This window comes from Phoenix dactylifera, unplaced genomic scaffold, assembly GCF_009389715.1.
Source record: "Phoenix dactylifera cultivar Barhee BC4 unplaced genomic scaffold, palm_55x_up_171113_PBpolish2nd_filt_p 000962F, whole genome shotgun sequence".
Lineage (NCBI taxonomy): Eukaryota > Viridiplantae > Streptophyta > Magnoliopsida > Arecales > Arecaceae > Phoenix > Phoenix dactylifera.
Genome location: NW_024068320.1, coordinates 134,043 through 145,231, shown reverse-complemented (window position 1 = coordinate 145,231; position 11,189 = coordinate 134,043).

The window sequence follows — 11,189 nt, the reverse complement described above, 5'->3', positions numbered from 1 at the left end:
GTTGGCAGGTTTACCATAGCAAACATTAGTTGTCACGCCCCAAACCCGGGGCCCGGGGCGCGAGTAGAGGCCGCGCACCTACAGGGCGGACCCCGCAGGCACGCAAGGCCGATAAATCAGATCAACTATCAATAACTAATTAAAAATAAATTTCAGTTTTCAAATCAAATGTCCATATATACATAAGTCAAAAGAGAAAGTCAATATCCACTAGCTAACTACATCATGATCACTCCACCCCGTAATCCCCATAGTCACATATCATCACTTGTAAAAAATGTAAATAGTAGGAGTGAGCTAACAGCTCAGTAGGCAACATAATGCAGTAAAGTCATCATATAACATGTCGTCATGCATATAAAAAGCAACTAAACTCATGAATTCAAAAATCCACACGATAATCCGTAAACTCGATCCGAGACTCAAAATAACTCAACCGCATGACTACGGCCACATCACCCAGTGGCATGGTTACACCGAAGTGCCAATACAACTCTCCGAAGAGCCGCTCCACTGAGCCAACGCACCACTGTGCCGCACCCCCTGGTGCCAAACTCACGCTCCACTGAGCCGCTCCGAAGAGCAAAATGCACCCCTGTGCCGCCACTATTCTATCACCGGTGGTCGCGGTGTCGGAACTAGTTCCTCAGTACAAGTCGACAGGGCCAACGTATCATCCCATTGGTGGGGCCTAGACTATAGTCACGCGGATTTTAAAAATCAATAAATCAACTTTCTATATCAAAGTCATAATCATACTCCCAACAGTAAAGCACATAACAATTTATGAAATTAAATATTTAATTCTAAATCTAACAATAATGCCAATAATAAATCAATAAATCAACATATGCAAGATACATGTTAAAATTCTACTTTAAAGCAATAGGTCACCTACCTGGGTTCGCTTAAAAATTCCTGCCACAGATATCACGAACCCCTGGTTAAACATAAATATTAATTATTTAATTAATTTAGAAACATAATTTAAACTAATTCCAACTCCTTAAATTTCTAAGTTCAAAGATCCAAGAATGGGTCCCCAAAATCAAGCATAGACCCTAAGAATAAATAGACTAAATCCCAAAAATCAGAATCCTTTAACCCAAAACCAATTGTGGCCCAACACAGATTAGGCCCAACTGAACCAAACCAGATTACAGGTCCAGATCAGATCTCGGGCCCAAACCAACCCAGCCCACAGATCTAATCAGGCCCAACTCAGCCCAAAAACAGGTCCCTAGCCCAACCCAAACCAGGTCTGATCAGACCAGATTAGATTAAATCTTGACGAACCAGATTACACTCAAGTCAGACTAACCCCAATTTCTGACTCAGATCCAAACCATAACCCAAACCTATTCACTCAAATCCAGATCAAACCCAATACAATGATTAGGTGGAATCGGTTCATAATCTAAACCAGTTCATGGTCTGATCCCCACTTGAGGCACGGAAATCAAAGCAAGGACAAACCCAGGCCGAATAAAGAAGAAGAAAAAGAAAGAGAAGAAGAAGAAGAAGGAAGAGAAGAAGAAGAAGAAGAAGAAGAAGAAGAAGGAGAAGGGAGGAGGGTGGCTGGTGGTTCCGGTCGGCCCTCGGCGGCCGACCGTGGCCCTCGGCGGCGGCGCTCGGCCAGCCGCCGCCGGCCACTCTGCTGTCACAGGCGGCGGAAGGACGAGAAGAAGAAGAGAAGAAGGAGAGGAAGAAAGGGAGGAAGGAGAGGGAGCTCGGGGCTGGGAAGCCCGGCCCCCGTTCGCCACCTCCGGCCGAACCTATTTCGGTCGGATTGACCCCGGCCGGCCACCGTCGGCCGGCCGGATGTCACAAATCTTCCCCGAAACAGGGGAAGTGCAACCGGTAACATCACTCAATCCTCCCCCGCTTTAATTCCAAAAAAAACAAATAGATGGTTGTCTTCCTCACCTCCGGTCGTCGACGATGAATCCCCGACGGCGATGGCGGCTCCGACGACGACTACGGCTCCGGCGACCGTCTCTAGAAGAGGGAAAAATGAGGAGGAAAAAAAAATGAAATGGAAAAGGATTGGGGCTCTCAGAGAAGAGAGAAAGGGAGAGAGAGAGAGAGGGAGAGAGGGAGAGAGGGAGAGAGGGAAGAGGGGGGTGGTGCGGTGATTTCGCTGGCCATTCGGCCGGCGTGGTCATCGTGGTCACCCCCACGATGACCCAGCTGAAGTCGCACTCCTTGCCGACTTCAGTTTGTTGGGCCCTAGAACGGGCCCAATTCCAAGTCTTCACACTCTAACCAACTAAAAAAAAAAATTCGTCCTCGAAATTAAAACATACCTCAATCCGAGAACAAGGCAGGAAACTTCTCTCTCATCTCCTCCTCCAGCTCCCAAGTAGCTTCTCTCTCACTGTGATTGCTCCACTGCACCTTTACATAAGAAATCGTGCGCCTCCTCAAAACTTGGTCCTTCCTATCCACTATACGGATAGGCTGCTCAACATAAGAAAGATCTGCGCGGAGCTGCAAAGGTGCCACTTCAATCACATGACTGGGATCAGCAATATACCTCCTCAACATAGAGACATGAAAAACAGAATGAACCCCCGATAAGGCAGGTGGAAGTGCCAGCTTATATGCAACAGCTCCAACTCTCTCGAGAATCTCGAATGGTCCCACATATCTCGGGCTGAGCTTACCCCGAACTCCAAATCGCATTACCCCTTTAGAAGGGGACACTATGAGAAAAACATGATCTCCGATTTGGAATTCCAGATCCCGCCTCCTGATATCAGCATAACTATTCTGTCTGCTTTGAGCTGCCCGAAGTCGTTCTCTGATCAGCTGAACCTTCTCCACTGTCTGCTGAATAATCTCTGGACCCAGAATTTTCCTCTCCCCCACATCATCCCAACAGATAGGTGATCTACACTTCCTACCATACAATGCCTCATAAGGAGCCATCTGAATACTTGCCTGGTAGCTATTGTTATAAGCAAACTCTACCAACGACAAATGATGATCCCAAGAACCTCTCATATCAATAGAACAGGCTCTCAGCATATCCTCTAGAATTTGAATGGTCCTCTCGGACTGCCCATCTGTCTGTGGATGAAAAGCTGTACTGAAGCTAAGAGTGGTTCCCAAAGCTTTGTGCAAACTGCCCCAGAAATGAGCCACAAATCGGGAGTCTCTGTCAGACACTATAGATATTGGAACTCCATGCAGCCGCACGATCTGCTCAATGTACAACTCTGCAAATCTCTCTAGTGTCATCCCAGTCTTAAATGCTAGGAAATGTGCTGATTTGGTTAATCTGTCTACAATCACCCAGACTAAATCATTACCTCTGAGGGTACGAGGTAACCCTGACACAAAATCCATAGTGATATGCTCCCACTTCCACTCTGGGATCGGTAGGGGCTGAAGCATACCAGCTGGTCTCTAATGCTCAATCTTAACTTACTGACAAGTTAAGCATTGAGATACAAACTGGACAATCTCTCTCTTCATATTGTTCCACCAGAACACAACTTTCAGATTCCTATACATTTTTGTACTACCAGGATGCACTGTATATCCCGTACTGTGAGCCTCCTCCATAATTTCCTTCTTCAGACTAGGATCATCTGGAACACAAACTCTGCCAATGAACCTCAATGAGCCATCCTCATGTATATGAAAATCAGGCTGAGATTCAGACTCAACATCTTTCTTGATCTTCTGAAGCCGAGAGTCATCCACTTGCGCTGTCTTAATTCTGTCAATGAGTGTAGGCTGGACTCGCAAGTTTGCCAACTTCAAGGTAGCATCCTGCAGATATACCTCTATTTCTGCCCTCCTCAGATCCTCCAGGATATTTCTCTGGGTAGTAATCAAAGCTGCAACATTTCCTGAAGATTTTCTACTTAGAGCATCCGCTACCACATTTGCCTTCCCAGGATGATAATGGATAGATAGATCATAATCCTTAGAGATAACATGCCCCAAAAACATCACCCTGTCCAACCAAAATTCACATTTCTTTAATTTACCATACAACTGATTCTGCCTCAGAGTCTCCAAAACAATCTTTAAGTGGTGCTCATGCTCTGCCTGACTCCTTGAATATATCAGAATATCATCAATAAATACTATCACAAATTTATCCAGAAAAGGCTTAAACACTCTGTTCATCAGGTCCATAAATGCTGCTGGTGCATTAGTCAAACCAAAAGGCATCACAAGAAACTCATAGTGTCCATATCTGGTACGGAAGGCAGTCTTGGCTATGTCAGACTCCTTTATCCTCAGCTGATGATATCCAGATCGAAGATCAATCTTGGAAAATACTTGAGCACCCTGAAGCTGGTCAAATAAATCATCAATCCGGGGTAGAGGGTACCTATTCTTAATAGTCACTTTATTGATTTCCCGGTAATCAATACACAATCTCATGCTACCATCTTTCTTTCTGACAAATAATACTGGAGCACCCAAAGGAGAGACACTAGGTCGAATGAAACCTAGATCCAATAGCTCCTGTAATTGGTCCTTCAGCTCCTTTAGTTTAGCAGGGGCCATTCTATAAGGAGCTTTAGACAAAGGTGCAGTACCAGGGATAATATCAATAGCAAACTCGACATCTCTATCAGGAGGTAAGCCTGGCAGATCATCAGGAAAGACATCAGGGTACTCACTGACTACTGGTATATCCTCAATTCTCTGTTTAGACTGTCCAGAATCTGCAATTGTGGCCATAAAGATGGGAAACTCCTTTCTAAGAGATCTTATGCCATGCATAGCAGACACTACCTTGGAAGAGACACCCCAGTCATCACCCATAAAACTGAACTCATCAATATCCGGGATCCGGAAGGTCACCCTCTTCAGAAAACAGTCTATGGTAGCGTGGCATGCAGCCAACCAATCCATACCCAAGATTACATCAAAATCATGCAGATTCATAACAATCAAATTAGCTCTCAAATCTCTACCCTCAACTAGTACTGGGCAGGAAATGCAGATCTGACTAACTGTCATCGTACCCCCAGCTGGAGTACTAATGCATAATTTCCTCTCTAAGGAAGAGTAGTGTAAATCGCACTTATGCATATATGAAGATGAGATAAAAGAATGCGTAGCATCAGAATCAAATAACACATAAGCATAAGTGGAAGATACCAACAGTGTACCTGTCACTACAGTGTTGGATGCCTGAGCATCCTGCTGGGTCAGTGCATAAACTCGTCCCTGGGTACGAGATCCTCCTCCCCTTTGCTGCCTGGGGACAGCTGACTGGGTAGCCTGTACTGGAGTGAAGGAAGTCTGTCGTTGAGGAGCTACAGAACTCGGTGGCCTCTGCGCAGATCTAGTACGAGGACAACTGGAAATCCTGTGCCCCGGCTGACCACACCCGAAGCAAACTCCAGAAACAGTCTGAGTCTGAGGGCACTCAGCTATCCGGTGGCCCTGCTGACCACACCCGAAACATGCTCCAATACTAGGCCGTGTCTGACGACACTCAACAGCTCTATGTCCAGTCTGGCCACACCTGAAGCACACTCCTGATATCCCCCTGCGATCCGGTGCAGTCCTCCCATATGGAACTCGTTGCCCTGCTCCTGGACGGAACTGCATAGGTCGGCGCAGATGCCGCTCACCGTCAGAATCAAAGTCCCTGGTCCTCTTCGACTTCCCTTTCTGAGCATCCTGTGTCTCCTTCCAGATGATCTCCATATTTTAGCTCTGTCAACTAGGTCATCATAATCAGTCGAGTGAACAGCAGCTAAACCCTGACGCAGGCGAGGCCTCAGTCCTTCCTCAAATCTACTCATCCTAGATTTAGGGTCTTGGACAAAAGATGGTGCAAAACGGGACAACCGATCAAACTCAGCCTCATAGTCCTCCACAGTCATACTCCCCTGAGAGAGGCTCAGAAACTCCCTCTCCAGCTCCCTGATACGACTGGAAGGGAAAACTTGGAGTAGAAGGCCATGCGGAATCCCGGCCAGGTCACAGATCCTACATCCTGCATCATGGTCCTCTCTACAGACTCCCACCAATGATGAGCCCGGTCCTGAAGCATATAGGTGGCAAATCTGATCTTCTCCTCCTCAGTACAACCCATGGCCCTGAAGGCCTTCTCCATCTCATCTATCCAACATTCGGCCTCTTGGGGATCGGTAGTTCCCTTGAAGGCCGGAGGAGCTAACTTCCTGAACTCTGCTATACTCCTCCCCTGATCTGAAGAACTAGCAGAGGGAAATAGCTGCTGTGGTCCCCTCTGCTGTCGAACTAACCCAACAACCTCTCTGATCAGCTCCATCACCTGGGTCGGACCTCCCATCCTGCTCTCCTGGCCATGATCTGGTCCATCTAGTACTGTCTGATCAGCCTCATCCTCCTGGACTCTCTCAGTCGGATGAGAAGTGGCTGGATCACTCCCGATAGTCTCGATCAGGCGGCGAGGTGCCACACGTGCACGGCGGGGCGGCATGCTGATACATACACAAATAACACAACATCAGGGTTAGATCCATCCACTGTAAAATTTTCTACCCCACTATCATTTCTTCACATGTGTCCCTATATTCCCTTTTTTTTTTTTTGAATAACACATCATTAGTGTTGGATCCATCCACCCATAAGATTTTCTACCCCACTCTCATTTCTTTACATGTGTCCCTATATTCCTAAGTTTTTTTTTTGTTTGTTTTTTTTGTTTGTTTTTTTTTTTCCGAATACACATCATTAGTGTTAGATTCACCGACCCATAAGATTTTTTACCCCACTCTCATTTCTTCACATGTGTCCCTATATTCCTAAGTTTTTTATTTATTTATTTATTTATTATTATTTATTATTATATTTATTATGATTTTGTTTTAATGTCCCTAGTGATCTTTAACCTATGCTCTGATACCAATAAATCTGTCACGCCTCGAACCCGGGGCCCGGAGCGCGAGCAGACGCCGCACACCTACAGGGCGGACCCCGCAGGCACGCAAGGCCGATAAATCAGATCAACTATCAATAACTAATTAAAAATAAATTCCAGTTTTCAAATCAAATGTCCATATATACATAAGTCAAAAGAGAAAGTCAATATCCACTAGCTAACTACATCATGATCACTCCACCCCGTAATCCCCATAGTCACATATTATCACCTGTAAAAAATGTAAATAGTAGGAATGAGCTAACAGCTCAGTAGACAACATAATGCAGTAAAGTCATCATATAACATGTCGTCATGCATATAAAAAGCAACTAAACTCATGAATCCAAAAATCCACACGATAATCCGTAAACTCGATCCGAGACTCAAAATAACTCAACCGCATGACTATGGCCACATCACCCAGTGGCATGGTTACACCGAAGTGCCAATACAACTCTCCGAAGAGCCGCTCCACTGAGCCAACACACCACTGTGCCGCACCCCCTGGTGCCAAACTCACGCTCCACTGAGCCGCTCCGAAGAGCAAAATGCACCCCTGTGCCGCCACTATTCTATCACCGGTGGTCGCGGTGTCGGAACTAGTTCCTCAGTACAAGTCGACAGGGCCAACGTATCATCCCATTGGCGGGGCCTAGACTATAGTCACGCGGATTTTAAAAATCAATAAATCAACTTTCTATATCAAAGTCATAATCATACTCCCAACAGTAAAGCACATAACAATTTATGAAATTAAATATTTAATTCTAAATCTAACAATAATGCCAATAATAAATCAATAAATCAACATATGCAAGATACATGTTAAAATTCTACTTTAAAGCAATAGGTCACCTACCTGGGTTCGCTTAAAAATTTCTGCCACAGATATCACGAACCCCTGGTTAAACATAAATATTAATTATTTAATTAGTTTAGAAACATAATTTAAACTAATTCCAACTCCTTAAATTTCTAAGTTCAAAGATCCAAGAATGGGTCCCCAAAATCAAGCATAGACCTTAAGAATAAATAGACTAAATCCCAAAAATCAGAATCCTTTAACCCAAAACCAATTGTGGCCCAACACAGATTAGGCCCAACTGAACCAAACCAGATTACAGGTCCAGATCAGATCTCGGGCCCAAACCAACCCAGCCCACAGATCCAATCAGGCCCAACTCAGCCCAAAAACAGGTCCCTAGCCCAACCCAAACCAGGTCTGATCAGACCAGATTAGATTAAATCTTGACGAACCAGATTACACTCAAGTCAGACTAACCCCAATTTCTGACTCAGATCCAAACCATAACCCAAACCTATTCACTCAGATCCAGATCAAACCCAATACAATGATTAGGTGGAATCGGTTCATAATCTAAACCAGTTCATGGTCTGATCCCCACTTGAGGCACGAAAATCAAAGCAAGGACAAACCCAGGTCGAATAAAGAAGAAGAAAAAGAAAGAGAAGAAGAAGAAGGAAGAGAAGAAGAAGAAGAAGAAGAAGAAGAAGAAGAAGAAGGAGAAGGGAGGAGGGTGGCTGGTGGTTCCGGTCGGCCCTCGGCGGCCGACCGTGGCCCTCGGCGGCGGCGCTCGGCCAGCCGCCGCCGGCCACTCTGCTGTCACAGGCGGCGGAAGGACGAGAAGAAGAAGAGAAGAAGGAGAGGAAGAAAGGGAGGAAGGAGAGGGAGCTCGAGGCTGGGAAGCCCGGCCCCCGTTCGCCACCTCCGGCCGAACCCATTTCGGCCGGATTGACCCCGGCCGGCCACCGTCGGCCGGCCGGATCTCACAAATCTTCCCCGAAACAGGGGAAGTGCAACCGGTAACATCACTCAATCCTCCCCCCCTTTAATTCCAAAAAAAAACAAATAGATGGTTGTCTTCCTCACCTCCGGTCGTCGACGATGAATCCCCGGCGGCGATGGCGGCTCCGGCGACGACTACGGCTCCGGCGACCGTCTCTAGAAGAGGGAAAAATGAGGAGGAAAAAAAATGAAATGGGAAAGGATTGGGGCTCTCAGAGAAGTGAGAAAGGGAGAGAGAGAGAGAGAGAGGGAGAGAGGGAGAGAGGGGAAGAGGGAAGAGGGGGTGGTGCGGTGATTTCGCTGGCCGTTCGGCCGGCGTGGTCATCGTGGTCACCCCCACGATGACCCAGCTGAAGTCGGCACCCCTTGCCGACTTCAGTTTGTTGGGCCCTAGAACGGGCCCAATTCCAAGTCTTCACATTAGTAATTCCAGCTCCAAACCCCATCTCTAAAACCACAATAATTTGAAATAAAGAAAAACCATTGAGCACGATGATAAACTTGATGGCCAATAACATCAAGTCTATATGATCAGCAATAACAACAAATGCATCAGCAACAACCAGCAATAACCATGTATCATTACAAAGTAGCAGAGGTACTACTTCAGTGGTTGGGAGTAGTTAATTTATTAAAAATATGGTTACATGAGAATGCAGGATTCCCTCATCTGCATTTTCCCTCATGTCAATCACTTCTTTTGGTTCATGGGTGATGACTGACATTAAGGTAAAGCAGATGGAGGTAGAGGATCATCCTGCCACCGAATGCAGCCCAATTTGGATAAGGTAGCTGACCACTAAGTTGATGAAATCCACTTTTTTGAACCTGATTCATAATTTCTTTTGGTTCATAGGTGATGACTGACATTAAGGTAAAGCAGACGGAGTTAAAGGATCATCCTACCACTGAATGCAGCCCAATTTGGATAAGCTAGCTAACCACTAAGTTGATGAAATCCACTTATTTGCACCTGATTCATTATTTCTAAATTACTGATTATTACTTGCTACTGATTTAGAATGAACCCTCTATTAGCAAATAAACAAGCAAAAAACTATAAAAAAGTTTCATTTTTCTCGGAACAACTCCTTTTTGTATGCTGCTTCAAGGCCAACTTGTTTTTGAAAGGATATTAATTATAAAAAAATTTAATTTTTTTTATCTGCTAAATTTTAGTTGTTTTAAATTATTTAAAATACTTTTTTTTGAGACGCATGTCTTTTTAAGAAGAGTTGTAACTCTTCTAAAAAGAACTTTGGTTTCCGAAATAATACGGTGTTTCCAAAACATTACATATCTTCGAAACCATCGCGTCTCTTCGATCTTCCGAATATAGTTTATAAATAGACTCCTCCGAGATTAATCAAAAAACAATCTGATCTCTCTCTTTTTCACTGGTACTCTATCTCTTGAGAATAAAGTTTTTTCGCTTTCAACTTTCTACGTTTTATTTTTTTTTTATTTTCTGAGCATATGAAGAAGTCGATCGAGTCAAGCCTCTACAGCGATCGTGCTCATTAGGGGATTGGGCTGAGCCGAGTTGTTGTACCTTGGGGACGAGATCGCCGCAGACCTGCACGTAGGGGGCATATCACGTTCTTAGAGCAATGTATATCATACGTCTCGATCTAGACAAGTTATTTTTAATTTTTTGATTTTATTCTAATAGATTATTTATTTATAATATTTTTATAAAATAAATATATAGCAGTTCCTAGGCATTATATTTCCAATAAAAACCTTATTGCAACTTTAGGTAGAAGCACTGCCATAAGCGTCTGAAACTTCGGCATGGCGTCGAGGTATACCAAGTAGAGCCTAGCCGTCTGATATGCATGGCGAAATGGGATGATGTGGCAAGTCTAGCTAAAATTTCAGCACAGATATTGTTGCTCGAGCATTTCCCTTTGATGTGAATATGGCCAAAACCTATCAAAACATTCATATGAATCCGGGTTCATAATAATTGAACTTCCAAATTGAAAAACAGCTAGAACTTCTGTTCGGATGGCATGCTTGCTGCTTTTCATCCAAAAAGAAAAAAAAAATATAAAATGATGCTGCCGAACTAGTCGGGCATCAATAAAAAACCTTGCTTCGACTGTAAGTGCCAAGCAGCAGGCAGATGCATGGAACCCTGGGCGCGTGATGCTCGATTTCCAAATCCACGGAATCGTGAGGTTGTAACTAGAGTGATGCTGCTCATGATATCAACCAGCATTTTATCGTCTGTCTTAGAGTGAAGAAAGCAGTATGGTCGAAGAGCAATCAAGTCCCCACAAGGGGAACAAGCTGTCCACATGTTTGTGCTGCCATTCATAGCCCCTGATAGCAGTGGAATATATACTCATGGCTATGGCATAAATACTGGCCCAGTGGGTTGGTATTCAGCGTGCAAAAGCTACCCACCCACTCGCACGCACGCACGCACACACACAGAGAGAGAGAGAGAGAGAGAGAGAGAGAGAGAGAGAGAGAGAGAGACGTACC